Here is a 26,600-nt window from a genome sequence, read left to right as displayed (position 1 = left end):
TGAAAATCAAATACTGTGTATAGATACAGGCTCTCGCTCTCTGTTACACTTTTCATCCGTGGGAGACCGCTCTACCAACTGAGCCACAGCCGTCCACTGCCAGACTTGTGCCTGGGGGGTTGCAGTTAATCTTGCATAGGGGAAAGGGACGGGTTGTTCTAAATAAAATCATATGTATAAATTTGAAAGTTTGGACTTATTGTCTAGGTAATAGTTTCTTTACTAAACTCTGAATGCTGTAAAAACTGAGACTATAGTGCACTGTAGTGTTTAAAGTAGTGGGAATGTTACCGGAGTGTGAGGGACCGAGTCAGTCGGCAATGAGGACATTTTTTCCAAATATATATTTAGATATTTTCCAAAAGGGACCTTATTTACCCAAAGTATAAAACAACAACATTTCCAAACAAAAATAATTGTATGTCATTTTTGGTAATTTTATGTCATTTTTTGGTAACTTTGTGTCATTTTTGGTAATTTTATGTCTTTTTTGGTAATTTTACGTCTTATTTTGGCCATAAAGGTTCAATATGTATAGCAAAGAATTGGACCCATAAAAGAGGTCAAACTTACAAAACTGTACAACCGTCAACTGAAGAAACTAACAGAAGACAAAACAGAGCTTGTGACTAAACACAAGAGGGAACTTCTATACTGGGTAATTCACCAACCAAGCAAATCAGGAAAATTATGTCATTAAAATAAACAATCTATAATAACCAAACAAAATGAATAATTTAAATGACTAACTGTCTTAAGAAAGTAAACAGTAAAATATAGTATAATGTGTATGAACAAAATAAAACAAAACTTAACTATAGAAACAAATGTATGAGTGCATGAGAGGGTTACCAACATTTATGGTTGTGTGACATCACAATGGAGGAACAATGTTAGTATGAATCTAACTGGTTTTCTCAAGCGATCTGATTGGCCAGGCGTCCAAGCTAGACCAATTATTTGTTTACAAACATTGACATGCACATGCACGCCGGTTTAAAAAAATAACAGACTGCCAATAAAAACACTGATCACAAAGAAAACTAGCGACTTTTCAAGGTGTATTTATATTTTATATATTGTATCTCTTTATTTTATCTTTGCACTATTTTATGTCTGTTTTCTTGAACGTGCATGACTTTAATTAACACATTTAACTAGCAATATTGGAGGGAGGGGAGCCTCAGATCTCAGATTTTAATTGTCTTTTAAAAGACTGCTTCTCTGTAACTGATGTGCATTATGATAATAAATAAGTTGAAGCTTGAAGAGGCAGTTGGAGTAGAAGCAGAGTTCAGAGAACAGTCGATGAACCCTGTGAACCTTTACTACTGTAACCTTTAAACCAATTACTCACTAATGATAGGCTAGCTCATGCTAAGTGCTTTAATGTTTGTTATTTCTACCCACAACGTCACAGTTCAGCTGCATCAGCTGTTTTACAAGTTTCTCAGGTAGCAAATAATAATAATAAATACTATCAATGTCTTCTGCTGGTTGGGAAGTTAAGCAGAAATATCAGAGATAAAGGTTTGTTCTTTAAGAGGAAAGTTCCCTTCATCCGCTTTCATTTTCATTAGAAAACACTTAAGATAAGTAACATTGATCTTTCAATATGACCAAACTACAAGTAACAATGATTCTGTTTCCCCTGACAGATCCCTCTTTTCACTCACTTCTTTTTTTAAAAGCAGCAGTAACTTTCCTCCCTCCTGACAGCCAGACTAGGTTTCTACATTAGTATTCTGCCACTGAAACTCTATAATCCACATAAAAATCAAACACTGTGTATAGATACAGGCTCTTGCTCTCTGTTACACTTTTTAAAAGGGTCCTCAATCCCAGGCGTCTCCTATTTTTAGCCCCAAAACCTCCTTTTTTTTAGTTCCTCTGTTCAATCTTACACCATAGAAAGTGTTTCCTTGCTAAACTGGCATCCTGTCTCGGAGGAAGTCTCTGGATGCCAAAACCCAGTCTATCAATAAATCAGACTAGCCGCTGGGCTTCGCTTCCTCTTTCACTGTCTTTCACTTTTCTTTTTGTCTCTTCTCACATGAGACTCTGGTTAGCTGAGACACTCTGCAGTGTCCTCTCTCTGACTTTACGTCTGAGCTGCTTCGCTGCAGCACAGAGCCGACTTCCAGGAAACAGAAGGAGAAGGAGAAGAAGAAGGAGAAGGGAAAAACTGGGGCTAACAGAACTGCACTGCAAAAAAAACAACTTGTATTTTTTGGGCTGAAACAGTGATTTAGGTTGGTTAGGGCTGGGACTTTGACGCGTTAATTAAGATTAATTAATTATACAAAAATGAACATGTTAAAAAAATTGACGCATTTTAATGGCACTTATTTTTGCAGCGCGGAACGTTTCTCACTGGATGAGTTTCAGGCGGACCGATTATACTGGAGCACCAACTAGCGTTGATGAGTTGAGACAACAACAAACCACAGTGAACATGAAGGAAGAAGCTGATGAGACCTTTGGTTGGCCCCGTGGATGATGGGACATTTAGTTACTAAAAACCAACGGATGGAAATGACAAAAAAAAGACACAAAATAAAAAAAAAAGACAAAAAGAGACACAAAATTGCTGAAAAAGACACAAAAAGACACAAAATTGCTAAAAAGACCCAAAAATGGCACAGAATAACTTAAAAAGACACGACACAAATGACGGAAAAAGACACAAAATGACAAAAAAAAGACACAAAATAACTAAAAAAAAGACAAAAAAGACACAAAATTGCTGAAAAAGACACAAAAACACACAAAATTGCTAAAAAGACCCAAAAAGGGCACAAAAATCACTAAAAAAGACACGACACAAATGACGGAAAAAGACACAAAATGACTAAAAAAGACGCAAAATGACTAAAAAAAGACGCAAAATGACTAAAAAAAGACACAAAATGACCAAAATAAAGACACAAACTGACCAAAAAAAAGACACAAAATGACAAAAAAAGACACAAAATGACCAAAAAAAAGACACAAAATGACTAAAAAAAGACACAAAATGACTAAAAAAGACACAAAATGACCAAAAAAGATACAAAATAACTAAAAAAGACACACCAACAGAGACTGATCGATAAGAGCATGGTTGTGTTGCTATGCAACAAGGACTTCACATATCACCATAGCAGCACACCCAGCCTCAAGTATCACCTCAATGCTAAACATATAGCAGCTAGCGGCTAGTGTGCTAGCTAGTGTGGATTGTGTTTTACTTCAAAAAACAAAGTAAATGGCAAAAATTGCGCTGGTCTGTTGGTCTTGAACAAAAATAAACAATATTTTTGTTGCTTAAGCTTATGTATTCAGTCATTATTCAATGGTATACTAAAAATCCATGTGAAAAAAATTACTTCTCACTGTTTCAGGTCAAATATTTATAAGCGATTAAAATGCGATTTTAATTACAAAGCCTCTAATTAATTAGATTAATTTTAATCGAGTCCCGGCCCTAATATTTAGTTTAACTGTCCAACTTAAAACTGTATCGAAGTTTGTTGCCTTGAAATTTTGAGTTCACCCATTTTTTCTCTTTTTGCAGTGTGTAATCTTTATATAATATTAATATATCCCAGGCTGCTGCTGCTGGCGTTTCAGCTTCAGTTGTGGCTCTTTTTCATCTCCGTGATGAAAGCTGCATCATGGAGGCAGAAGTGATTGGTCCTGTGTCCTCAGGCTGTGGGACGGACCAACAAGGACCAACAAGGACCAACAAGGAACAACAAGGACCAACAAGGACCAACAAGGACCAACAGGGGCCAACAGGAGCCCGACTCGGCCCTGCTGTCCTCCTGATTCACCACAGGACGTCAGACAGCCACCAACTACTGACTCATTAGTCTGGTTTTGTTTTATATTTATCAAAGACTGACTGTGTGCTGCAGGATGTGTGTGCATGGAGGAAGCTGATGCTTTGTGTCAGCTCACGTTACATTTAAAATTCTCCTTTTTGTTCTATTTTCTAGGCAATGCAACATGATTTGAAAAGCACAGCAAAATCCTTCTCACTATGTGACCTGAAACTCCTCAAGATCACAATTATTTCATCTCCAACTCATGTGGCAGATACTAGGGCTGGGTGATATGCACCAAAAGTCATATCCCGATATATTTAGGCTGTATCCAAGGAGCATGTGAATGCATCATTTAGCGAAAGGTCTCGATCTTTGAGTGCCATTCTAGTTTACATACATCTACAGTATGCATGATTTGCAGTATTGAATGAAGTATTCAGATCCTTTACTGCAGTAAAACTACCAATACCTCACTGTGAAAACACTCCATTACAGGTAAAAGTCCTGCACTGAAAATATCATCTGAAGTAAAAGTAAGTATAATCAGGAAAATCCAGTTCAAGGACTGAAGAAGTAAAAGTAGCCAACGCAGAAAAGAAAAGAAAAAATAGTTAAAACATATTCAAAACAAATTCGAAAGGGACTTAAAACATTTATCATAATAGTTTTTAGCCAATTATTTGTCTGTCGTGAGCTCATTAATAATGGATAAATCGTTTCAGCTGTACTGGGGGAATTTAAACAACATATTTTATAAACTCTTCTTGTTTTTTATATGCAAAAAAAGGTTAAGATCACGAAAAAACATAAATGTAGTAAAAAGAACAATATTTCTCTGTGTCATATAGTGGAGTAGAATATAAAGTAGCAGAAAATACTCCTACTACCTCGAATTTGTAGGTAAACTTAGTGATTAGATAAGAGTTTTAGAAGGAGGAATTTGTAAACCTTATTATTTGTAAACCTGATTTTTGTTTTGATATTTGATTTGACTCCACCTAGGTTTTTTGTCTTTTTTTATTGCTTTTATTTTTCTACTATCATTCTGTTCTTTTGTGTTGATTTCAAGCATAAATTAACATGTATCGTCTTTATTTTTTTATGTGAATGAAAGAAAAAAAAACAATAAAGAGAAGTTTGAAAAAACAAAGAGTTTTGGAAGGAGGTAACTGATAAAATCTAAAAAATCTTAAATTGAAATATCTCCTTAGATTGAAGGTACTATTAATCTGAGTTGATTGATATCTATAAATTACATGCATTACTTATTGAACTGAATAAAAAAACTAACATTATATTGGTTTCTGGGTCAAACTGCTTTTCAAATGTAACTTCTACGTAAATCATTCACCAGTTGAAAGTGAAGGAGAGATGAAGGGAATGGAAGGGACCTTTCAAAATAAAACTACAGAAGAAAGAAATCCTTGTGACTGTTCAGGAAGCGAGGAGAATGTGGAACAAGAGGCTTTAGAAGCTGAATAGAAAATGAAAACGACTTGTTAGGACTGCAGCAGCAGACTGAGACACTTCCACCACAAGTTCCCTTCACAACTAGTTTCATCAGCTCGCTTTCTGTTGTTTGCATGTTGAGTATAACGTGCAGAGGGACGAGGAAGACAAAGGAAGAAGTGAGTGGAGGAGAAGAAGAGAGATTCTGGCTTCATGATTGGTAGATAGATGGAGCGCTGCCAGCAAATGTTTCCAGGCCACCAGCACCGTGTCCTCGTTTGGTGGAGAGGGGTTCTACTGAATGGGCACACACACACACACACACACACACACACACACACACACACACACACACACACACACACACAGTAATTTTGTGTCTTTTTTTGGTAATTCTGTGTCTTTTTTTGTCATTTTGTGTCTTTTTTTGGTAATTCTGTGTCTTTTTTTGTCATTTTGTGTGTTTTTTTGTCATTTTGTGTCTTTTTTTGTCATTTTGTGTGTTTTTTTGTCATTTTGTGTCTTTTTTTAAAAGTAATTTAGTGTTTTTTCAGTCATTTTGTATCTTTTTTGGTCATTTTGTGTCTTTTTTTGGTAATTCTGTGTCTTTTTTTGGTAATTCTGTGTATTTTTTGGTCATTTACTGTCTTTTTTGTCATTTTCTGTGTTTTTTTTGTCATTTTCTGTGTTTTTTTAAAGTAATTTAGTGTTTTTTCAGTCATTTTGTGTCTTTTTTTGGTCATTTTGTGTCTTTTTTTGGTAATTCTGTGTCTTTTTTTGGTAATTCTGTGTATTTTTTGGTCATTTTGTGTCTTTTTTGTCATTTTCTGTGTTTTTTTTGTCATTTTCTGTGTTTTTTTAAAGTAATTTAGTGTTTTTTCAGTCATTTTGTGTCTTTTTTTGGTCATTTTGTGTCTTTTTTTAGTAATTTTGTGTCTTTTTTGGTCATTTTGTGTCTTTTTTTTAGTAATTTTGTGTGTTTTTTTGGTCATTTTGTTTCTTTTTAAAATAATTTTGTGTCTTTTTTGTCATTTTGTGTCTTTTTTAAATTCATTTTGTGTCTTTTTTGGTCATTTTGTGTCTTTTTTTTGTAATTTTGTGTGTTTTTTGGTCATTTTGTTTCTTTTTAAAATAATTTTGTGTCTTTTTTAGTCATTTTGTGTCTTTTTTTTAAGTTATTTTGTGTCTTTTTTAGGTCATTTTGATACTGCCTCCAGCGGCCACCAGGTAACACACACACACACACACACACACACACACACACACACACACACACACACACACACACACACACACACACACACACACACACACACAGAGGGCAGTGGTGATCAGATTGGACTCCAAAGCTGCTGAGTCGGACTACGACACAATAGTGGAACTCCTGCTAACAAGTGAGGGCGCAGCAGCGTTTGTGTTGACATGACGTGTGTCTGACTGTCTGACTGGGTGTGCATGTCTTCAAAATGTGTTTCTATATTTATCTCAGGGTCCAGGTGCTGCAGGGCGTGGAGCAGACGTCATAGTGGTGCTGGGTGTGCACCTGCTCAAATACAGCAGAAAGCACTGGAGGCCCCCGGTGCAAGGTTAGAATAGTTCTGGATTTTTCATCAGTTTTAGTTTTAATTTTGTTGTGATTTGTTGTTTTCAAATCCAGTTAGTTTTAATGAGTTTTTAGAGTGAGTCTGTTAGTTTTAATTAGTTTTTATTTTTTGGGGAAAATGCTTAGTTTTAGTTTAGTTTTTATTAGTTTTATTTTTTTGTAATGGGGTATTTGTTGGGTCCAGATAAAAAAAAAGTCACAATAAATGTTTCCTTTATTTCCTTTGTCTGATCATCTCAGCCCCAATAAGTTTATTAAGTCATAAAACCAGATAGATGAAATAGATTTCATATCAACCAAAAAGGTTTACGGATGAAAAAAGTTGACAAAGATGAAAACAAAGGACATTTTCACTATAATTTTAGCTAGTTTTAGTTAGTTTAGTAGCCACAAAATACAGTTTCAGTTAGTTATCGTCTTTAACAAGACTCTGCTCTTGTTTTTAGTTTTTTATGGTTTGCTTTTATTTATTGTTTTTTAAAAAGCAATAAATCAATTTATTTTAGTGTTTATTCCTGTTTTATTTATTTATTTTATTGTCTCTTTTACTGTTTGTTTATGTACAGCACTTTGTTGCGGCTGTTGTTGTTTTAAAGTGCTTTACAAATAAAGTTGAATTTAAAAAAAACTCTTTTTTTAATTTTTATTTTAGTTAACGAAAATGTTTTTTTCAATTCTAGTTTTCGTTATTTCGTTAGTTATATATTATTATTATTATAATAACCTTGGTGTGCACCTGCATAAATACAGTATAAAGCACTGGAGGCCTCCGGTGCAATAAAACCTGTTATATAAACATTTCTGCCATCACTGTACCCATTACGGCCCGTTGAAGTCCTTTAGAAGGACTACCTGCTGGCAGAAGAGTGACCAGGTGATTAGAGCTAATCTCAAGCCATGTAGATAATATTAGAACAGCACCACAATGAACCGGCTGAGGGCTTTAACTGCAGCTGCATTAGCGGCTGAAGAGGCGGATAATAAAGCCTACATGTTCTCTAACAAAGCGTTTGGCATTCCTCTCTGCTGCGCTGGCAAATTGGGATTACTGCTGTGAACCAGAGGACCTCATTTGTGGAGACAAAGAGAAGATATTCACATCACATTTCAAAAGTCTCCTCTTTCTTTAATCCATTTTTCATTGTGACCTAAATTTCAAGACGATGAATGAAGATGAGTAGAAACTCTTCCATCAAACGTCTTTTTACAGCCGCACCGATAAAAAAGAGCCAAAGTGTGAAATAATAACTGGACATGTTGGGTTTAATACATGACTTTGATTTAGTACCAAGCAGGAACCTCCGGGCATGAAAAGTGAAGCTAAAGGGTCATAAAGCTGCATTCTCTCTAACGTCCAGCAGGGGGCGACTACACTGCTGGCAAAAAGAAATCGGATTGTATAAAAGTCAATGAGAAGACTCTACGGTAACGCTTTATATTAAGGTCCTTGTAATAACCATTAATTAACAAGTAATAAGGCCCTTGTAAGTCCTTACAAGATGCTTATTAACATTATTGTGTGTTTATAAGCTTATATAAGTGTTATAATGGCATTACAAACACCCATGACCCACCCATTATGTCTTTGCCATGCCTTTATTAATCTTATTTTGTTTGCTTATTGATATTAAAATATACTTTATTGCTCATCTATTATAAGTTAACTATAAGTTAACTATGCTTTTTGCAACTACCGGATCTAAAGCGAGAACAATGCCTTATTACTTGTTAATTAATGGTTATTAAGGACCTTATTATAAAGCGTTACCGACTCTACTTCTCATTTGATGTATTACCTCAGTAAAACTTCTCATAATGAGCTTTTTGTCTCAATAACTACACTCTAAAAAAATGACACTGGCTCAACTTAAAAAAAATTGTTGTGACAATTTGCATTTATCTTTTTAAGTAATTCCAACTAAGACATTATTGAGTATTTCCCATGAGACTTTTATAGCTGAAATAACTCAAATAGTCTCGTACAACCAACATGATTTGTTTTGTCTCTACAAGCTTCATTATGTTGAACCAACTCAATATTTATATCAACATTTTAGTGTTAATAAGTGGTCAAATTACTCTATTTAAGTTGCTATAACTCCTTTATTTTACTTTCTTTCTACTCAGAAAAGTCCGTGCAAATTGTTACCTCAATTTTATTGATTATAAGTAACTTATTTCACTTAAGGTAATGGTATTTAATATTGTATTACAATCTGTCTGACTTAATACTTTTCCTTGTTAAGTGAAGGCAGAAATGCTTATCCAGAATCAATATATTTCTAAGTTAAGACATCTTTTTTTTCATTTTTAATTTTGATCAACTTTTTGGAATAAGTTATCAACTTAATAAAACAATGGACATGTAACAAATTGTATTTTTTATGCTGAAAAAGCTCATGTTTTTAAGTCATACTAACTAACCTCCTGAATCTTTTCTTAGAGTGTAGTTTCAAGTCTTGATTGTAAACTATGTTCGCATTTAGAGTAAAATGGACAATAAAGCAGGGTATGCTTTCGAGTGTTGTGATAGACAAGTCACTCATTTAGGACAGAGGCTTCACAATGTGTACATTTAAATAGACGGGAACTTATCATGGAAGCTAACTGTGTTTGGCCTAGCCTCTTTTTAAATATGGTCACTTCTGGGCTCCAAAAAATGGCAATGGTGAAATTGTTTTCAAAATGACCGCCAACCAATGGATGATGTCACAGTATTTACGTTCACTTATTTTATACAGTCTGTGGTAAAGAAGGAGTTCCAATTAAAAAGTGTCGACTATACATTTTGGCACAATAGTTTAGGTAGACTAGCTGCACTATCCATTTGAACTCAGAGTCTTACTGACTAGAGATGGACAGGGAGGTTTTATTTTTGTGGCTTTACTTGGGTTTGTTCAGCACTAAATCCTTCTTCTCTTTATTTTCTTGTTGCCTTTTTTCTGTCATTGCAGAGTCTGAAATATGTCAGGTATACCCTGTGTTTTCATTTTTATTTTTCACATTATTTACTTTTTTTTGTCTGACTGTTTGTAGACCTGTCCATGTATAATATTGATATCTTTCCCACAAGATATTGGTGCTTGACAAGTGTTGACAATATGTGCATGTAAAGATGAATGTAAGAGGGGAAAAAAAGACAAATTACATTATTTTTGGGCAGAAAACTGCATGCAGATATTCCTTTTAGGCCTCATATATCCCCAACAACCTTCACCAATAAGGTAGGGCAGCTTGTGAAGCAGAAAGACTACCCCCAGGGCAAAACAACTAACAAAACACCAGGCACTCGCCGCACTACTCGGTGCTGCTTGTTAAACATATCTCTCTAACTTACTGAGGGCAAAGTAAGAACTGAAGGCCACTCAGATAAGTCTCAGCTCCTGTCTTCTCTCATCTGGAAAGCTGTTAAACTAGAAGGTCAGCCTGGAACCTGAAACATTTCACCTGGAACTATATAGACTAGGGAGAGAGAGGTGGTTGTGTGTTTAATGAGACAATAAGTTTCCTCTGTGAAGCAACATTAAGTCCCAAAATACTATAATATATCACCATGGATAGGCCATCAATGGTAGATAAACTTTAACTCTCTGGAGTCCAGGAAACTGCTTCACCTCGTCATATAACGACATAAAACGAAGCAACGTTACCATCAAAAGTATTGACTTGACCCTCTATATATATTTGACATAAAGATAAAGAACTACATGTTATCCTCATTTATCTTTTATATGTTATATGTGCAACATGTGTTCAGATTTGCAACATTTAAAAATTCTTTACTGAGCATGATTGTGTTTTGTACGACAGCGTTTTAGGGCCAAGTATGAATGAAAGATAATAATAAATACGGATCCGGGGGAGGGGGGTAATATTTCGAGAAAAAACTTGCATAATTTGCGAGATTAAAGTGGCAAATCTACGAGAAAAAAGTTGCAGATTTACAAGGTTAAAAGTGGCAAATCTACGAGAAAAAAGTTGCAGATTTACAAGATTAAAGTGGCAAATCTACAAGAAAAAAATTGCAGATTTAAGAGATTAAAAGTGGCAAATTTGCAAGAAAAAAAGTCATTGGTTTACAAGGTTAAAAGTGGCAAATCTACGAGAAAAAAGTCATTGGTTTACGGGATTAAAAGTGGCAAATTTGCTAGAAAAAGTCGCAGATTTATGAGAAAAAAAGGGGCAATTTTTTTATTTCAAACTTGGCCCTAATACGCCGTCGTAGTTTTGGAAGTTAAAAAAAAAAGTATTTTCTTGTTTTAATTCAGATTTTAGATTTTTTTGTTTCCTTTGGGTTCAAAATGTTAATCAAGTGAAAAAAAAAAAAATAATAATAATCAGGTCATATAGATGAGGTTTTGCTGAAAAACATGATACCAATATGGCACGGTGAAGACTTTTTACGTGTCAGAATGAGAGTATAAAAAAATCCTGGAAGTTCCTGTCCACGTGTGATGAGTGGGATACCTTTGAAATGATGCAACAGAAACAGCAACTTAGCACCAAAAGCATGTTTCTGTTTGTTATTAACTGTAATGATGCAGACAACGATGCCACAACACTACAAGCTCTAAACCCTCCCCGGCTATAAGCAGAATGACGTCCTGTCTGATTTAATGGAGCCCAGATTTTTAAATAATTAGCTTCTGTTTGTGTAACAGTGATCACACCGGTAAGCACATTCTTCACAGTAATTATGAGTAATTTTGCTGAATGACAACAGCTGCCAATAAAACACACCTTAGTAGCAGATCGCCTTCAATGAGCAAAGAAAACAACTCGTTGGATGGATGCTGTGATTCTATGAGGAGCGTATTATAGTGACTGCATGAAGGAGCAAAAGCAGTGAGGTAGAATATAATACTGAGGTTGGTTCAATAGAAATGACCACAAATAAGACCACAATGAGACTTAGAGAGACTCCCATGACTATGAAAAGGGGCAAAACAACCACAAAGAGTCTCAAAACGACCACAAAGAGTCTCAAAACGACCACAAGAGTCTCAAAACAACCACAAAGAGACTAAAAAAAAACACAAAGAGACTCAAAACGACCACAAAGAGTCTCAAAACGACCACAAAGAGTCTCAAAACAACCACAAGAGTCTCAAAACAACCACAAAGAGACTAAAAAAAAACACAAAGAGACTAAAAAAAACACAAAGAGACTCAAAACGACCACAAAGAGTCTCAAAACGACCACAAAGAGTCTCAAAACAACCACAGAGAGACACAAAACGACCACAAAGAGACTCAAAACGACCACAGAGAGACACAAAACGACCACAAAGAGACTCAAAACGACCACAAAGAGACTCAAAACGACCACAGAGAGACTAAAAAAACCACAGAGACTCAAAACGACCACAGAGAGACTCAAAACGACCAAAAAGAGTCTCAAAACAACCACAAAGAAACACAGAACAACCACAAAGAGACTCAAAATGACCATAAAGAGACTCAAAACGACCACAAAGTGACACAAAACAACTACAATTGGACAAAAAAAATGTAACAGAAGTGGCAAAACAGACGAAAAATAACTACAAAAAGACCAGAACAACCTCAAAGATACTCAGAACAACCACAAAGATACTCAGAACAACCACAAAGATACTCAGAACAACCACAAAGAAACCCAAAACGACCACAAAGACTCAAAACGACCACAGAGAGACTCAAAAAAACCCACAAAGAGACTCAAAACAACTACAACTGGACAAAAAAATGTAACAGAAGTGGCTAAACAGACAAAAAATAACTACAAAAAGACCAGAACAACCACAAAGAAACACAAGACTTGCTTCAGCGACCCAAAATATTTCAGTAAAAGGTCAATGCAGACCGACCTACAGACTCAGTCCACCTACTGGAAACCCTGCAGCTCAGATCCATGCAGGTCAATATGTACAAGCTGTTGTGTAGGTGTTGTTTCTCATCAAACACGAGGTTAAATCAGCTCAGTGTTTACGTGAGAATGCATCAAGTGCTACAACCATCAATGATCACAACGCTGGTATAACGGGAAAGTCGTAGGTGTTTTGCTGCTTGCAGTTCTGGCTGGTGGCGTAGGCAGCAAACAGTGCAAAATGTGAAAATGTGTGTTTACACTGCCATGTCTCAAGAGTGTGTGAGTCACTGCTGTAATAGTATGCCCTTTGTAGCTGTGTGTGTGTTTAAGTCTCCCTGAGCTATCAGAGCTGGATTATCTGACTGATAAGAAACGGATGGAAGAGGAGAGACACATTTACAAAACGTGTTTACATCAACAAGCCCCCCAAAAAGACCTGCCTCAAACCAGTGAAGCCGTTTTAAACATTATTTAGCTCCATCTCAGAATATTTTCTGCTGATAAGAATAAGCTGGCGCCGTTATATAACTGCACACATTGTATGTAAGGTGAAACCAGCAGGGTGGAGATCGAAACCTATCAGCAATCATTCAGCCATTGTTGGAGCGTTTAGACCGTTTAATGCAGAAAAGATCATTTCTGCACTGGGGGAATCAAAGTGTGGATGGTTCAGGTTGGGCGTGTCTGGAAAAAGCCACAATAAGAACAAAAGGACCTGACAGGATCCGATACTGGATCAGGATCAGGAAAACTCCCTGGGCCCAGTATTTCAAAACGTGTAATCCTGATCAAGATAATTCGGATAACGAAATTCAGGAAGTGGGGTCCAATATTGCTTTAAAATTTCTTTCAATTAGGTTACTTTAATTATTAAAAGTAAATCACCAACACTTGATTAAGTGTAATGTACATCTTGAGTAAAAATCCAGTCTTTTATCTGGATTCAAGGGAGGATTGGATTACCGGAGCAGAATCTGGATCTGTGTTGAAATACCCAATTTTCCTATCAGATCTAGATTTAATCCAATCCGACAAGAATAATCCTATCTGATCACTTTTGAAATACTGGGCCCTGGTGTCTTGATTCTATGTTGGATCAGAACATCACTGTTAATAAAGGTGGGCGTTATATTCCAAAATCTATCATTTTAAATATGATTTCATGTCACAGTCACTGTATATATCATCATACATTAGGTTGAATTGTTCTGTAAATTCAATTAGGAAATGGTTTAAAATAGAGCTGCAACAATTATTGGATTAATCGAACAATAATCGATTATTGAATTAACCGTCAACTATTTTGATAATCCAATAATTGGTTTGAGCCATCTTTTTAAAGACAATAAGTCCAAATAATTCTCAGATTTCAGCTTCTTGAATGTGCAATTTCTGGTTTCTTTGTTCCTTTATGACAATAAACTGAACTGAATCTCTTTTGAGGACGTCATCTTGTGGTTTGGAAACACTGATTGATATTTTTATACATTTTGTGTTTTTTTTTTGTCATTTTGTGTCTTTTTTTGGGTCATTTTGTGTCTTTTTTGTCATTTTGTGTCTTTTTTTGTCATTTTGTGTCTTTTTTTAAGTCATTTTTTCTCTTTTTTAGTCATTTTGTCATTTTGTGTCACTTTGTGTCTTTTTTTGGTCATTTTGTCATTTTGTGTCACTTTGTGTCTTTTTTTGGTCATTTTATGTCGTTTTGTGTCTTTTTTAGGCATTTTGTGGTTTGGGAAACACTCAATGATATTTTTATACATTTTATCGACCAAACAACTAATCGATTAATTGTTTAAATAATCGACAGATTAATCTATAATGAAAATAATCGTTAGTTGCAGCCTTAGTTTAAAATAACCATACTGTACCCCAAGTTTATCTATTATTTATTTTAGTAAAAGAATAGCTACCACGGTAGAAACGGTATTGATAAATTTCTAAGTGTACACTTTTCTATCGTTAACGGTACATACCGTCATATCGACCAACCTTTGTTGTAAATGTGTTTTTTTAATCTCCTATTTCTTGACCTTTAGGAAGTGAAGACCTAATGGGTGTGCGCTGGATTTGGGTCAGTAATAAAGCTATTGTTTGTGGGTCAATGATCGACACAGTGTCAAGACAAGACAGCACAAACCTCATACCTCAATCACATACCAAATAAGGTGGACGGTGTGCCCATTCAGGATAAAAGTAACATAAAGGTCGAACTTAGGGGTGGCACAAACTATCAATATTGGAGTATATTGTATTACTTCCTTTTGTGATAAGTTATTGATACACTGGCGCCAAATATAGACACTGTAAATGAGTCATGTATGGACAGCTGCAAAGAAACTAGTTAACCACGCTTGCATCTAAAGAGGAGGCCCAGTTGCTGCTGAAGCCCAGAACCTCTTTTGGTTTAAGGGGACTCCGACCCCATGTCCCATTAACTACACATCACAGCAGTTTATGTTTTCACAGTGACGGCCCTTCAGCTTTCAGCTATGCAAATAAAACCTGTTTCGTCTGTTTAAACCAGGTGCCAACCTCCTGGTCTGAGCAGGGAGGCAAACCAGGAAGTGCCTTAAGCTGCATTCTACCAAAAATTCCGGGCTAACAGTTAGTTCTGTAGCAGTACAGTGTGCATGTGCTAACAGGCTAACAGTTAGCTCTGTAGCAGTACAGTGTGTATGTGCTAACAGGCTAACAGTTAGCTCTGTAGCAGTACAGTGGTTATGTGCTAACAGGCTAACAGTTAGCTCTGTAGCAGTACAGTGTGTATGTGCTAACAGGCTAACAGTTAGCTCTGTAGCAGTACAGTGTGTATGTGCTAACAGGCTAACAGTTAGCTCTGTAGCAGTACAGTGTGTATGTGCTGCTGCTGCAGGAGGTGTTCACTTAGCGTGTTCACATAGTAGTGCAATAAAAATACAGATGTTTTCCCTAACACGATGAATAATCGTGATTAATAATCGTGATTACAATATTGATCAAAATAATCGTGATTATCATTTTGGCCATAATCCTGCAGCCCTATCTCAAATATCAATATTGATATCAATCTCAAGAATCCAGTATCGATCAGGTTTTCTGGTACGGAATATGTACCAGAAAAAATGAAAACAGAAACATGTTTGGAGACTTTTTCAACCCTGCATTAAAATAAGTGACCTTGGCTTCGCACTGGGCCTCATGAAACCAGCAGCCAGTCCTCTCTGGAACATCACAGGGCTGTTTGGCTCTCCACCCACATAAAGACTAAATTTGGTTTGCTGATTACAGATCACGCTCACCAAAAAACCCATTCAAACCTCTTTATTAGACAATATACGCGTTCCAATCCAAACGTTCCTTATGGCCACCAGTTACAACATCTCCAACATCAGCACTGACGTAGCAGTGTGTGTGTGTGTGTGTGTGTGTGAGACAGAGTGCGAGTGTGTCCTTATCCTGAGATCCTAATGGCAGGATAGAATGGCCCCGACTCGTGTTGCCCCGGCGACAGGCGCCATGGATATGTGACAAAGGGGAAACGGGAGAGTGGAAGTAGAGACAGACAGTCAGAAAGAGACACAACTATGGCTTCTGATCATGTTAACAGACAGAAAATTATTAAGAGCATCAATGATTCATATGATGACATAAAAAGAAACAGAAATATGATTTACATGCTGCAGGCTCAGGCCTGGGACGAGGACTAGTTAACCACCAGAAACAGTGGAGTCCTGTAGTTTATACACAGCCTCCATGGAGAGGATTTGAATAAAATTTACATTACGCACAAAAAGCACCACATACGGCCCCAGATTCCCAACAGCGTTTTGCATTTGTAATGGAGGCGGGATAAAGAGGATGTATTCTACTGTCATCAAGGCAGCTGCACTAATGATTTTACCATTTAATTACCAATACAAGCCAACAGATCGATCCAGCAGAGATGCAGCAGAGGGAGGAGAAGACACTAAAGCTTGTAAATGTCAGTGACTCCAACCTGCCTCTGTCACTCGCCCACTCTGCTTCTTTTTATAAACTTTCAAAAAGCCCCGTCTGTTAACGTCCTCCGCTTTTAGCCTCTTCATCTTCTTACTCATGCACTCTAAAGACACACACATGGATACACAAACACACACACACACACTGAATTAAACATGACTATGATAGTGGGGCTTTGCTGGCTGAATTCTAATTACACTGACTTTGCAGGGTTGCACATGTGCCTCAGGCCTGTGTGGGAAACCTGCAAGTGTGTGTTTGTATGTGGGTGTTTATGCCGAAATTAGGTTGTACTTGTGATAGTGTGTGCGTGTGTGTGCGTGTGTGTGTGTCCACATCCTGCAGCCACAGAGCCCTTCGGTAGAAATGACAAGCTTGTTAAGAGGAAACCATATTTGCACCGGTAGTGATATTAGTCATTAAAAGAGAAGTTGCACCTCTTCAAATGAACATGAAAGCAACTTTAACTTTAAACCATCAGCTGATCTGATCTGTCTCCTGTATAACTAGTTTCACTTCTTATACACTAGTAGGGCTGGGCGATATATCTGAGTCAGTGACAAATAAGGGTTGGCAAGATGTCAAATGGTGTAACCACAAAATCATTAAAAACAATTAAAAAAAAAAAGAATATTAAACTTTTTCCACCTACAGTGTATTTAAGTGGACTTATACAGATAATTACTTAATTTTAAAAAACATATTTCTGAGTATTTCTACATGTACACATTGCGTCTATATTGAGCAGAACATATTCTTAAAACAACCATTTTTTTCTAAAGTTTTGACAAATTATGTAAAATTTGTTATATACCATAATATTGCAATGTAAACGTGGATTGTATTTTTTTCTCAATTTAGTTCACTTTTGTTTTCCTGTATATAGATGTAGATATCATATTTTTATGGATATTTTCTATGTAAAAAAAATATATATCAATACATTTTTAAATGTGATATGGAATTCCACTGGTCCATATCACCCAGCCCTAATAACAAGAATGGTAAACATGGAAACAGCAACATTTTAAGACTTTGCAGAGAATTTTCTCCCTACGCACTAACAGCTTCACTCCTCCTCACCCTGCATTAGCTACTAGTGGCTGCTCTAATCTAATTCCAGACTCTGATACTTTCCTATCATCCCACATCCAGGAAATAGTCAGACCCTAATCCATCCACTATGCTCTGCTACTGCCACTCATCTTGCTGCTCCCTCACTACAGAGACTTCTCTACTAGTCATGGTTTGCTCTTTGCTGACCTGGCTCCATCATAATGGAACAAGCTTCCTATTGACATCAGGACAGCACAAACTCTTATGATTCTTGCAATTTTTGGGTTGCATCCACATGGCTGAATGCACTTATTGTCACTTTGGACAAAAGTAAATAAGCATTTGCTTGTCAACACATTAGCCATACCAAGTTTCAGTGTTTCCCATACATTAAATTATTTGTGGTGGCCCACCACAATCAACATGCACAGTTTAATCGAGCTATGCTTAAAAAACGATTTTGGCATCTAATAGGACTTCTGTCCTTGTCCCAGTTTACACTGGGACTAAGAAAAACTAAGAAAACTAAGAAAATAGAATAACTGACGGGAACGTGTCCTCCTCCTCAACACTGGGTGGCGATATGCGTCGTTTCAGCGGGTTAATATGGCGCCTTTCTGTTGACCTCAGTTCCACATTTTGTGCCGTCGCTACTGACCGACAACCGGCTAATGTGCGACCTGCTAATGTGACTGGCTAATGTGACCGGCTAATGTGCAACCGGCTAATGTGACTGGCTAATGTGCGACTGGCTAATGTGCAACCGGCTAATGTGACCGGCTAATGTGCGACTGGTTAATGTGCAACCGGCTAATGTGACTGGCTAATGTGCGACTGGCTAATGTGCAACCGGCTAATGTAACCTGCTAATGTGCGACTGGCTAATGTGCAACCGGCTAATGTGACTGGCTAATGTGCGACTGGCTAATGTGCAACCGGCTAATGTGCAACCGGCTAATGTGACCGGCTAATGTGCGACTGGCTAATGTGCGACTGGCTAATGTGCAACCGGCTAATGTAACCTGCTAATGTGCGACTGGCTAATGTGCGACTGGCTAATGTGCAACCGGCTAATGTAACCTGCTAATGTGCGACTGGCTAATGTGCAACCGGCTAATGTGACTGGCTAATGTGCGACTGGCTAATGTGCGACTGGCTAATGTGCGACCGGCTAATGCGAAAATCGTATTCCAATCGCATTATCTGGGCATCTTAATCGTAGTTGGAGAACTCAACCAACACGTTTACATGCACTTCAGTTGTCCAGTTATAGCCAGATTAAGGCAATAATTTGTTGTTTTCAGGTGTCATGTAAACGTACTGACTGTAAACTAATTCTCTTGATATCGTATCATTCTGCTGCCCCCAAAATTGGCAAATAAAAATAAAATAATGCAGGTTTTAGACGCAAAATTCTACATTACACTGCAAAACAAACCATAGACATCATGACAGTTTACCAGGTGCATGATGATACTAAAGAGTCTCTTGTTTTGTCTTGAACATTCTCTCGACTTGCTTTCAAACTCAAACGCAAATTTCAGGCATTAGATTCTTCACATCATCAGGAAGTTGATTAGTTTTTTATATCTTTTTTGGATGCTCTTGCATAGATCTGAGTCAGTCAGCATGACGCTGCCTTGGACTTCAGGGATCTGACAAACTAGGAAACAACAGAACTTAAAACAGATTTTGTTTTGGTCTACAGAGCAGAATTACTCACTCTTCTCTGGATAAACAGAGAGAACTGCTGCTGCAATATTCACTAAGATTAGGACTTGAATCAGTTAAAAATATAATAGTATAATAAAGTTACTGCACATATCATTTATTAACTCACAAAAGCGGATTCAGTGTTAAGTTACTGACAGTTACTCTTTAAAAAGCATTGTCTAGAGGTAAAACAGGTCATATTTTGGAGATACAACTAATCTGAATGTCTCCTGTCACTTTGCTTCAGCCTCAATAAAGAAAAAAAAGCACTCAGGACAGTAGGCAGCCGGTTGGTGTTTCAAAAACTTTTTTTAAAAGCAAGGGGGTGGGGCGGTAGGCTTCAGGAAGTGCATGGGAGGAGAGATGGGGAATGTCTGCTGGGTGGTAAATTATTAAACACAATGGACTTTCACACCTGTAGCCCAGCAGCACAATGTAAATGTAGGAGTGTGCCCTTTCATTGGCCTTCCTGTGTTACAGGGAGCTTTTAACCATTTAGGTTTGGGTATTTTTAACCTGCTGTATGCTTAACATTTCACCACAAGAGAAAAAAAAACAGCGTTTTCTAAACACAGACGAAGTTAATGTCCTTCATGTGCATGCACAGAGGAGAAATGAGCTCAGTGCTGCAAAAACATGACTTTGATACGACCGGTGGAGAGAGAAGACTTACAAAAATGCGTGTGCATTGCAAATCCTTCTTACACCACAGGTTTTATTCATCAGCAGCTAGACTTTAACTAAAAGTTCCAACGTGGGATTAAAGGAGACCTATTTGCAGAAATGGAAGTTAGTATTCATTACTATGGTTTCATAAGTGTCTAAGCAGCTGAAACTAAGAAGCGTTGTTTTCTTTGCTTGGTTCAGAATGAGCCTTTCATATCTGCTTGTTGCACTGCTGTGTTTCTACAGTAGTGTAGGGGGATATTTTTAAGTTTAATCACAATCCAATATTTGCAAATAGCACAATTAGATATACATTAGGGTTGTCAAAAGTATCGATACTAACATGTTGTCTCCGGATATGATACTGATTTTCAAAAGTATCGATACCCCAAGTCCTCCCCCCACACAGTGTCAGTATACATAAGCATAGAGTTAATAAGTTTATATAAATGTTGGTGACTGAAAAGTGTTATTTTCTCTCTTGAAGTCCCAGAATGAAGCAGAAAAAAGTCGACCTGCAACCAAACAGCAACACACACAGCCGACTCTACCGTCTGTGTTTGACCAACAACGAAAATATGTTGCATTTTTCTTGTTAAAAAAAATATTTCTGTAAAATTTTGGGGTCTTTGTTTTTATCCCTGTGGTATCGAAAATGGTATCGAGTATCGAATATTTTCCTGAGTATCGATATCGAGTTGAAAATTTTAGTATCATGACAACCCTAATATAAATAGAGAAATTAGAGAGTTTCAAAATAAAGGCGTATTTTTAAAATGACGATACTTCATTATTTTCTACTTTTTATTGATGATATTGGATCTGTGAAACAAACATTGGTATTAGAGAGGGATTTTTATGTTTTTATATTACCTGAAGGGTTAGAAAGGGAGGGGTGAGGGGGGTTTTCAGTTTGTTTGAGTCAGTAACTTCACCACTAGATTCCCCTAAATCCTCCCCACTGGACCTTTAATTGTTCCACCAATGCATGTCATTAATACATCACAGTATCTGTAGTAGTTGTAGTACTGTATTTACTTACAAATCAGATTTTTTTTTTCAAATGGATGGTGTGAAAAATAAATAATGCCGTGTAATAAAAACAGAATGCAATAATTAGCAAATATTTAGCAACCTACAGTCAGTTGAATTCAGTACAAAGACTGTTTGATTTCTCTTTTTGTGTAAATATATAAACTCTGAATATGATGCTTCTTTAAAAACTTTGTTCTTTTGGAGTCTGGGTTTTATAGTATTATAGAGAATATTATTGATGCACATGAATGTAAGGTGTAGTTTAAATGTCACTGCTACATCAGTGAGCTCACTGTGTTTATTTATCTTCTCTCATGACTTAATTTGTCCAAAACTGGCAAATAAAAATAAAATAATGCAGCTTTTAGACGCAAAATTCTACATGAAACTGAATCCAAAACAAACTATAGACATCATTACAGTTTGTTTGTCTTGAACATTCTGTCAACTTGCTCTCAAACTCTGATTTTTAGGCTCTTTGCAAATTTCAGACATCAGATTCTTCACATCATCAGGAGAGTTGATTAGTTTTTTATATCTTTATTGGATGCTCTTGCATATTTGTGAAAATAAAATGGAAAAAATAATGCTGTGTAATAAAAACAGAATGCAATAATTAGCAAATATTTTGCAACCCACAGTCAGTTGAATACAGTACAAAGACCGTTTGATTTCTCTTTTTAAATCTCTGAATTTGATGCTTCTTTAAAAACTTTTTTCGGAGTCGGGGTTTAAGTATTATAGTGAATATTATTGATGCACATGAGTGTAAGGTGTATTTTAAATGTCACTGTTACATCACTGTGTTTATTTATCTTCTCTCATGACAAAGAGAATAAAATAATACATGATTATGAGCATTATTAGCTGAGACTGCAACTGGTTTCCCTTTCTGAGACATCAGGGCTCATGCCTGCACCCACATGCTGACGCACATATGTGTCACCATGGTTACCAAATGATCTCGCATAATTCTAAACAATGTTTATACTGACCGCTTAGAACAAGGGGTTCCCAACTATTTTTATCCGACGCACTCCCACGGACCAATCAGAAGGCTTCAAGTACACGTTGGATAAACGGGGTTGGCCTTTATGGAATTATATTAGACTGAGAGGAAACACTGGTGGATCTTAACAGGAAACTGTTGAGATTAAGATCCAACAAAATCCCAAATTCTGTTAGAATAACGGCATCTGAGTAATTATCGCTTTCAGTAACACAAAATCCTCTTCACCAGATCTGATCATTAGCTCGATAGAATGGTCATAATTACACATAAATATGCTGCTGCAGTTTAAAACAATTAGTCATCTGAGTGGTTCCACTGTGCGAATATACAGAAGCTACAAACAGTGGGAAAAAAGCGTGTAAGCTCATAAAATCTCTCTTTCTCTGGAAGTTGTGCTGACAAATACACAGGCCTGTCTCCTTTTTCCCATAATAACCAGTCACAGGGAGCACAGACTTAAAACACAAACCACTCCACCCCCTCCTGTGTCTTGTTGCCAGCTGTATTTCTCCTTGACAGAGATTGGCGTCGTCTACCACAAGAAAAAAAAATTGGTCAAGTCAAGAGAGCCCAATCCAATCAAACTGCAGATAAAAAACTGAGTCAATCCATGTCTGTGTATTTCACTAGAAAGCCCGAGTCGATTTTATGCAAATGCAAAAGTGATGCGGTAAAGAAGCTGCACTTGACCTACATAGCTCTTCCACAATTCCTTCCCCAATAGAGAGGAGGAGATCATAGGAAGCTGGAAGCAAGGGACAGGCCTTATTAACCACCATGGTACAAAGCAGTGCACTGTGGGTAAAGGAGGGCGGGGGGGGGGGACAAAGCAGAGTGGTGCTTGTGGGGCGATAAACATGAGAGTACATGAGACGGTGCTGGATGCGCTCCAGCTTTCATACAAGAGAGTTAAATAATCAGAACATGCAGCAAGACAGCGTGAAGAGAGTGAAATATTTTTGGAAAAAATCTCGAGGAAGAGTTGATGATGTGCTTTGGTTAAGTTCTCAAGCACTGACGTACATATGGAACATTCTTTTTCGGCCAAGTTCCTCGTAAAAAATGAGAAAAAAAAAAGAGCGCTCGAAAAAAACCCCAATCCCAGAGCAGAACGCTGAGCCCAGGCCATTCTCGGAGGCTGCTCTCACACAGAAGCGCCTCAGAACAAAAAATTCCGCACAAATTACACAGGCCAGGCCAAGCCTCGATGCTTTTGTAATTGCCTGCGCAGCCCTGCCCAGAAAAAGAAAAGAAGACAAAAAAAAATCTGGGCCTTGATGATGGCCAAGAAGAGGAGACAGGCAACAAAAGGAGAAAGTGTTTGGTTTGAGAGCGACAAGGACAAAAGACAGGATGTGTTCATGTCTCATGGCCATGGTCGCTGGTCCTCTCATGCACATGTGCACACAATAAAAACACCACGAGCAGGTTACATGGGTTAGACTGGCTCCAGAACGCCAGCAGCCTAAATATCTGTCATTATAAAGTCATGATCTGAAGTCAGAACCCACAGAACTTTATTTTAAATTCTAGTCATGATCCCAGAGTTTCCGTTGACACAAGAATATGATGCTGAATTACAAGGAAAAGTGGTGAAAATGTTGCGCAACAGATCTACAGATTCCCATTTTAAGAAATGGTGCAGCAGTAAAAAATCCCGGCACTCCCGGTTGGAGTGTTTACTAGAGACTGAGGCCCGGTTTTGTTTAACCCTTTGATGCACAACATGGTCTAAAGTGACCCGATATGAATGAGTTTTTATGTTCTATATCTTTGCAATAAATTATTTTCATCATTCAGTATTCCAGGTTTTCCTCAATTAGTTTGTTTCTGATCATCATACATCCTAATTTTATGTTTTCCTTTATTATTTTTGTTAATAAAATCCCTTTTTGTGTCACTACTCTTCTAAAAGCACAACATGGGTGAAAAATTACCCATATCCATTTTTTAGCTAAATAGCTTGCTAAGCTAACTACTTGGCTAACTTATTGGCTAAGTAGTTAGCTTAGCATGGTACTTAGCCAAGTCGTTAGCTATGTAATAATACAAAACCTTTTTTTCTTCATAAAGTATGAGAGGCAAAATGGAAATAATGATAAGTTGTTATGAAAAACAAGATATTTAAAGAATACATAGAAGAATATATTAGAGCCACCAAATAATAATTTCCATTGGAAAAACACCAATTTAACAAAATAGGATAGTTAATATTTGTGTCTTCTTTGTCAGGTTTTAAATTGGTGACAACATATAAACACCTTCTAATGCACAACATGGGTCAAAAATCACCTTGTGCATTAGAAGAGTAGTGATACAAAAAGGGTTTTTATTCAAAAAGTAAGAAATTAAAACAAAAAATTAGGATGTATGATGATCAAAAACAAGTTATTTGAGGAAAACCTGCAATACTGAATGATGAAATTAATTTATTGCAAAGATATAGAACATAAAAACTTAGTCAGGTCACTTTAGACCATGTTGTGCATCAAAGGGTTAATGACAGTAAAAAAAAAATAGTTTGTCTATCCGCTTGTGAATCAGATTAGCTCCAAAATAAAATGGGTTCTTCCTTGGAATATTCAACACTCTTCCTCTCACAACCCTTCTCCACCAAATTAGGTCAGGCCCTGAAAACGGTTCCATTCAGGATTCTTGCAACTTTGGTGCCATCTAGAAAAAAAACAGCCCTTTGTGACTAAATAAGGATGTTGCACAACACTAAAGAGGAGCTTAGAAGAGCTTATGTTCAGTTATAAAATATACAAGCATGGACCAACTATTAATGATAAAAAGACACAGAAGTCTTGTGTACAAAACTCAAAATTGTTGGTTCCAGCTGCATGGGAACCAACTTTTCAGATGCTGAAGCCATTTATTTCTATTAGAAATGCTTCTAACGGTTCAAAACCAGTTCCATATTGGTGGAAAAGTGGTACAAGGTCAAGGGGTAGCTGTAGATTTCTGTAATCCTGCTGACAAACAAGCAAACTGATGGTAACAATACTTTACTGATACCTTACTTTCAGAAACATGAACAGCTTTTCTCTTTCATATAACAAACAGAAGTCAAATGTGTCTAAAGACAATCATTTTACCTAAAATATTACTAACTAGGACTGTGCAATATATGAATATTATGACTAGACTAGATACGGTCTTAGATTTTGGATATAATATCATTATGCCTTATGCTGTCTTCCTTGTTTTAAAGGCTGCATTACAATAAATTGGTGCATTTTCCTGAACTTACCAGACCACTTTAGCTGTTCTATTATTTCCATTTACCAACTTAGTCATTATATCCACATTTCTGATGATTATTCATCAAATATCATAGTGTCAATACTTTGTGAAAGCACATGAATGATATTGAGGTACTTAATTTGATTTTTTACATATCACAAAGAGCTATTTCCAAACTACCACCATTATTGAAGTTCAATATCCATCCCTGCACAGTACCATTGTGATATAGTTTCAATATTGTGACAGCAGAGTCTTTCCATTTACTGGTCACTGTTTCCACTTGATAAAATCTTGAGTAGCCTGAGTTTCATGCCCCAGTTGTAAGAGGTAGTTGGATTTACTTGGAGAGCAGAGGATTACAGCAGACCAGGTCAAGGAAACGGGAGTGCAGGCCAACGTCTGAGAGGCTGACACACCGGCCTAGATTGAAGAGCTGCCAAAAGGCTGAAAATATTCAGCATTAGAGGCGATGTTGTGCCTTTTTAAATCACAAAGTGTAGGGTTGTGATGTAACCGAGTGCATAAACGTTTCCTCTTTGGCAGAGCGAGAGCAGCAGGCTAAGAGGAAGGGTGAGGCATGACATGTGCCTCGGCTGGACTCGTACCCAGGATACTGTGGTTCCCTGCTCCCCACCCTGAGCATCTGAACCACCACAATGTTTCTAATAATGCGTTGTGATGTAAAAACATAAGCCACAGGCTGAGCTCTTTGGCTGTCAAGAGTATCATAAATACCGCCATGCTGACAATAATGTTCATCACTCGGGCTGATCCAGAACAGAATTTAAAAGCAGCCTGCAGCAACTCTCAAAAATTAATTAGAAAACATCCTCTGAAATCTAATTAATCCCTAATACTGATGAAACAGGAGCAATTTGCTGCAAGACCTTCGCCAAGCAAGCACCAGATATCTGATTATGATTATTAGATAACTGTGATGCCCAAAACACAAACTTTGTTATCATTTAATTATGATTTAGGAGCAGGACTGGGAATATCTCAGCTTTGGGGGGAAAAAACACACGTGAATTCAACCACAAAAGAACCGATAAATATGTTTCTCAGAGTCTGGGACAGGTCAGAGCTGGCCCGAATCCCCGAGCCAAATCCTGAGAACTGAATACAGCCTTGATGAGATTGTTCAGTCAATAGGCTTGGAGGGCCACCTAACCCAATAAT

General features: G+C 37.0%; 2 protein-coding genes across 2 annotated transcripts in view; both read right to left on the bottom strand.

Moving 5' to 3' along the window:
- Nucleotides 1–26,600, bottom strand: part of tmem203 (transmembrane protein 203) — a 65,300-nt gene that overhangs the window by 26,701 nt on the left and 11,999 nt on the right. The gene's annotated exons all lie outside the window — the stretch shown is intronic.
- The window catches only part of tprn (taperin), a 41,378-nt gene that overhangs the window by 11,394 nt on the left and 3,384 nt on the right, over nucleotides 1–26,600 (bottom strand). The gene's annotated exons all lie outside the window — the stretch shown is intronic.

This window comes from Centropristis striata, chromosome 19 (assembly GCF_030273125.1).
Source record: "Centropristis striata isolate RG_2023a ecotype Rhode Island chromosome 19, C.striata_1.0, whole genome shotgun sequence".
Taxonomy (NCBI): Eukaryota; Metazoa; Chordata; class Actinopteri; order Perciformes; family Serranidae; genus Centropristis; species Centropristis striata.
Note: the sequence above shows the minus strand (reverse complement) of the source record. Positions and strands in the feature narration are given on the sequence as shown.